Genomic DNA, 5,812 nt, shown 5'->3' on the forward strand with positions numbered 1-5,812 from the left:
AGCGGGAGCTAATGTTTATGTCAGCTATGCTACTTTAGCTGTTCGCAGCTAAGCGTGGATTTTTAGTATCACACTCAGCACAGTTTGAATCTTTAATCCATAAAAATCATCTGTGTGGTTCTTACAGTATCTGTTTTGCCCAAAAGGTTACAATCAAATTCCTAAGTCATGTTGCTCACTGGTATATATAGTTTGTGAGATATTCTGATTTGCCTTTTACTTTATTTACTAAGTGAATATAATTAAGTGAAATAAATTGCCTTTCAATTCTAATGTATTGAATTTCTATCTGTATAAATAACATTTTATATTTATCTCTACACAGGACAAAATGGCCGACTGATGGATCGGGTCTGGTGTCATTTCACTTTCTGGAGGATCAGGATCTTTCAGATCTCATCTACCTTCTGCAATGATGGAACTGCTGAAGGAACACACTGATCCTCTAACAGAATTCTCAGATCCAGACATCGATGTCTGGTGTCCTGCAACATTTAGATACGTCCTGGCCCAACACACCAGAATTAAATGGCTGCTCAGGACAAAGTGTTAACCAGTAATGGTACTTCAGGCCATCAGTATTAACATTGTTGATTTCCTTGTGAATCCCCAGTGACTCTTCGTGTGTTCCTCCATTTTCAGAATACCTCCTTGTGACGTCGTGGTCCTACCACTCAAAGCTCTTAGCTCCTGGCTGTTCCTGGTGTACTCCACCCCTCGTGCCGCCGTGGGATTTTACCCTTGTGAGTGGAGGTACCCGATCCTCCACTCACATCACCCTGCAGTTTATTAACCTACCTGGAACCCCTCGTTGGCTGCCTCCCTCAAACTGCTCCCGGTGAGCTGAAGTTTGTACCTGTCCACCCTCCAACGCCGCCCACCGGATTTCTCAAGACACAAGCTGGTTCCGCAGCCAGATCCTCCTCTCCGAAACCACCCCTGGAAATCCCAGTACTCACCCCGGCTCCCCTGCCGCCTGATCAAGTAAGGCCGCTCCCGTTCATTCAGAATTCTAACGTCCCACAGACCTTGAACTCACCACTCATTCTCTCCTCCTCAGTGAGCCTGTTCCAGTTGCCGCTTCCCTGTGAAATCTGCTGATCTGACACTGTTTTGGTGCTTTTATATTAAAGCATCTTTTACTGATTATCGGCTTTCTGTTGTTTTACATGTGGGTCAAAAGGTTACCTTCCGCTATGGCAAAGGCCAGTCTGCACTGATTAAGGAGACACCATAACATCTACCAACAGAGCAGGTTAACTACTGTAGTTGTTTGAAAGGTGTCTTGGTCCTGTTGACGGCTCAATTTGAAACTTCAGGTTTTGGTGTTGAACCTCCCAGAATCTCAGCTGCTGCAGATTGGTTGAAGATGCAGAGAAAAGTACAAATAGACAGTTAGTGTTAGAAAAAATTATGTTGATTTTCCTGAACAGCTGTTGCACTGACAGACCTGACTGTGACAGAACATTACTGAACCTGAAAATTACTTGGATCATCACAATGTATGTAGAAATTTTTCTTTCTAGGCTATTTTTGCAGTGGTGCTTTAAATAAGTGGTGCTTTAAATAAATGCATAAAATATTTATATTCCTAAGTATGTGTTTATTAGCTGTCAATTGTGTCAAAATATCAATTAAGAAATTTACTGCTTGTGAAAATTGAAACTATCTGAATATATTTTACCTTCTACATTAATCAATTTGAAATGAAGACGAACAAGAACAGCAGGTTTGTCCTGGTTTGCAGATGAGGTATATGTTTGTTTAAGGGCCAATGAAACACAGTTTAATCTGAAGATTCTGGAGGATGTGCGAATAGGTCAGTCACCACGAAAAAAATTTACTGTCTGATACGTTGTTCCAGAAGTTATCTCTACAAACAATAATATTGTTCTTTTGAGACCATTTTTTAAAGTAATGTAATGGCAATGATGTAATAATAATGCAAGAACACACTCTCAAAGGTCATTAATCTTTAAATTCTAATGAACATTTAACACTGGAGCTGGAAGACATTTTTAAGACTTTTATTATCCAGTTTTTGGTAGGAAGAAAAAAAAAAAAACGATAAATCATGCCAATGGAATTGATTGAGTTTGTTTTAATTTATCATCCGATTAATTGATTTATTGATTATTCTGACAGGTCTATGCATGAACATTAGACTAAATCCTTAAATAAGTTGACAAGTCAACATAAATGACGTACCTTTCAGTTTGTTCTGGTGAATAAAGTTAAAGTCTAGCAGCAGATGATGTTCCTGCAGGTCCAGGTCTACCTTCATTACTGCTGAAGCAACAAAATACGGTTTCAGTGATGATGACCAACATCCATAAATGCCATAATCTCCAGAAGATGCTTGCAGACTTCGGCATCATAAAACTATCTCAACCTGGGTTAAAGTTAAGACTGAAGACAGACTATCAAACTGTGCAGAGTGAGATAATAAAAATACATGGACTCAGCTCCCAACAGCTAAGGTAGCATAGCTCACATAAACATTAGCTCCCGCTAACAGAAACATGGGGATGGCAGAGTATCAAAATACCATACATATAAAACGTAATCTGAAATCATTTCTAATTACTCCATGTCTCATTATAATCGGAGAGCAAAGCCTGCAGGTTTAGATCCTACTTACTTCAGAGGACAGACCACCGGGACGCTCCGTCTTGCTTCTGGGTTTGCCTGGTTATTTTTCCGGCCAGCGAACCATTCTGCCACCCAGTGGTCCCTTTTCAGACCACTTAGTCTCCTGTACAGCTCAAAAAAGCACAATATATCTATAAATAATTTTAGGATATTATAAAGAAGTGCTGAGATATACCGTTTTCCACCGAACTGAAGTATTTGCCACTTCGGTACAAGCACAATGAGAAACGTCAGAGGACTAAACTCAGAGCAAAACTCAGATGACCCAGCTTTTACTAGCATGTAAACGCACCATCTACACACAAATCTGAGAGCTTCCCCGAAGCGTGAAATGAGTCTCAAAAATACTTGTGCACTCGCAACCGGGTCTGTGTGTAAATGCAGTTTTGTGTGTGTGTATCAGGTGGTTTGTGTGTCCTTTTGCGACATTTATAGGCGTAGGAGAAGGTTTATTTTAATTTTAAGGTTTACAAATCCAGTATTACACACACAGATATTTTTACACACGCACAGATACTTTTACACACGCACAAATCCTTGTACACACGCACAAATCCATGTACACACGCACAAATCTTTTTACACACGCACAAATCTTTGTACGCATGCACAAATCCTTTTACGCACGCACAAATCTTTTTACACGCGCACAAATCTTTTTACACACACACATATATTTTGGGACTATTTTCACTCCATACAAATAGTTAAAGACACAGAAGCTATCACAAAGTCCCACTGAAACTGACGTCCGTTGAAACACACAACTTCGAGCCATTAGTGCGAATCGGGGTGTCGTTAGCTGCGACCAGTGGTGGTCCGTTACTTTTGCACAAAACGTCAGCTGCCGAAACATGATGCTCCGCTGTGCAACCGAGTCCACCAGGAAACGCCGTCCACAAACCTCATCCATGATGAAAAGTAGCTTGTCCGAGCTGCCGGCACACACAGCTGCTACCGAGCGCCGGCTCTGTCGTTTCGCACGAACGAACACGGAGGAATGTAGCGCTTCGACTTCACTCCGAACCGGCGATGGTAGAAACAGAGAACGTCGTCCTTCCGTCGCTCCGTCACCGCAGCCACGGCATCAACAGGCTCCGACTCTCCTTGGGTGCGTTCACACTGCAGCCTGAAGTGACACAATTCCGATTTTTTTGACATAATGCGACCTGTATCCGATCTTTTCATGGCACAGGTCGGATTCTTTTTCGAATGTGACCCATATCCGATACGTATCCGATTCAAATGCGACCTAACGTCCACACCGTATTCATCTGAACTGAACGTCACTGTTTCTCCACAAATCTCACTATTCTGCGTCCTGATACACGGAAGTGGGAAGAAAAACAACAATCATGACGGACTATATGAGGATTAAGTTGTTAATATGCTGCTCCGGCCGGACAACAACTTCAAATGTGTAAGCTAAGCTCCACCGTTAGCCTCCATGTTTACTTCCATCATTATAGCTTAAGGACGAGGAGAAGAGTAGATTTGATTAAATGTTTCTGCTGTGTTTTCTGTGAAAGTACGTTTTGTGATAGTAGCTTTTTGTCCAAGTGGGTTAACAGATAAAGAACTGTCAAAGATAACAGCAAAGTGATCCGACAGGGCGACATCAGTTACAGAGACATTGGAAATGTTCATACCCTTACTGATAACCAGGTCCAGTGTGTGTCCATGAGTGTGTGTTGCTTGTTTGACATGTGTTAAACCAAAACTCTCTAATATTTTAAAGAGCTTTTTTGCCTCTCGGCCTTGGGGGTTGTCGACATGAATGTTGAAATCACCGACAATTATCAAACAATTGTAATCAATGCATATGAGAGATAGAAGTTCATTCAAGTCCGTAAATAAATTTTCCTCATATGTTGGAGTTTTGTATAGAGTTAGTGTCAAAGTTTGTTTGTGGCCTTTTACCTCGAGTCCGAGCCCACACATTGCGCTGAACCGATGTAGCTGCCACTGCCCCACAAAATGCCATGGCCAAAATCCTGGCTGTCTTTCTTTTCGATCTTCTTAAGAGGAGTATGTTATTAAGATGCCTGCGGTTGGACAACTGGAAGATTGCTAAATATGTTCCATTTCCATCCATGTTTCCATCCATTTCCATGTTTTATGTTCGTCTCAGGTCGACCTTACGACAGATGCACTCAGGTTCAACGTATTTATTCTAACAAGAGAGGAAATCAAGTTGGTCACTTCACCAGCTTCTGCCCCTTCACATTAAATAAAATACATAGTTCCCGATGAGCAGTTAAAATTTGTAAAATTTAAAATACATATTATAGGTTAAAAAATACAAAACATCGCAATATTTGTCCATTACACCCGGAATATAAATAAATTTGCTTAAAATATATTTTATAACTACAATACGTATAAATACATCACAGATCTGACCATAATACATACCGCAGTAAAAGACGGCAACAGAAAAAGGGGACGAGGTGTCACTTGGTTGCTATGGTTACAACAACCGGTCAACAGCAGTATAACATAATTAATGACCGGAGAAACAACTTTTTGACTAAACATAGTGAATTTGAAGAATGAATAAAACATTTTTCGATTCACTTCACATCACAGATATAGTCATTGCACCCTCTACTGCGCATGCGGGACACTTACAGGTCATTTGCCCGTTCACACTGCAGAATGCATACAGGTCGCATTTACTGGCAGTGTGAACGGCCCTGGCAAAAAAATCGGAATTGGCAAAAAATTGGAATTGGGTCACTGCAGGCTGCAATGTGAACGCACCCTTTGTTTTTTATTTTTTTAGATTTGATTGTATATATAAACAGTTAACAAATTTTCAAAAACAAAACAAAACTGATTCAATCAAAAATGACATCTAACAGCAAAAACAGTAAAATAACAGACAACCGTTACACCAGTTAACAGTCAAAACACTCACAAAACATTTATTTATATACATAGAGATGTGCCGATCAGGTTTTTCCCTTCCGATTCCGATCACCCTTGAGGGCCGATCACGGCCGATCACCGATACCGATCACATATGTCTGCTATTATGTTTTTAATCATAAGCACTACCGGTTACATTATGTGGAAAAAAGGTACCATGAATTCACCTAAATTTAGACAAAAACTTGCTTTTAATAAGTTTTTCCAAGAAAAAAACAAAACAAAACAG

General features: G+C 40.4%; 1 long non-coding RNA gene across 1 annotated transcript; it reads right to left on the reverse strand.

Annotated features, from left to right (window-relative positions):
* Positions 1-836: 836 nt before the first annotated feature.
* On the reverse strand, positions 837-4,383 carry LOC103460465 (uncharacterized). The gene is made up of 3 exons (XR_532931.3): positions 2,642-4,383; positions 2,209-2,286; positions 837-1,352 (listed from the first exon to the last, which is right to left on the reverse strand). It is a non-coding gene; the product is annotated as an uncharacterized LOC103460465 (long non-coding RNA).
* Between the last annotated feature and the right edge of the window lie 1,429 nt (positions 4,384-5,812).

This window comes from Poecilia reticulata, chromosome 5, assembly GCF_904066995.2.
Source record: "Poecilia reticulata chromosome 5, P_reticulata-male-v2, whole genome shotgun sequence".
Taxonomy (NCBI): Eukaryota; Metazoa; Chordata; class Actinopteri; order Cyprinodontiformes; family Poeciliidae; genus Poecilia; species Poecilia reticulata.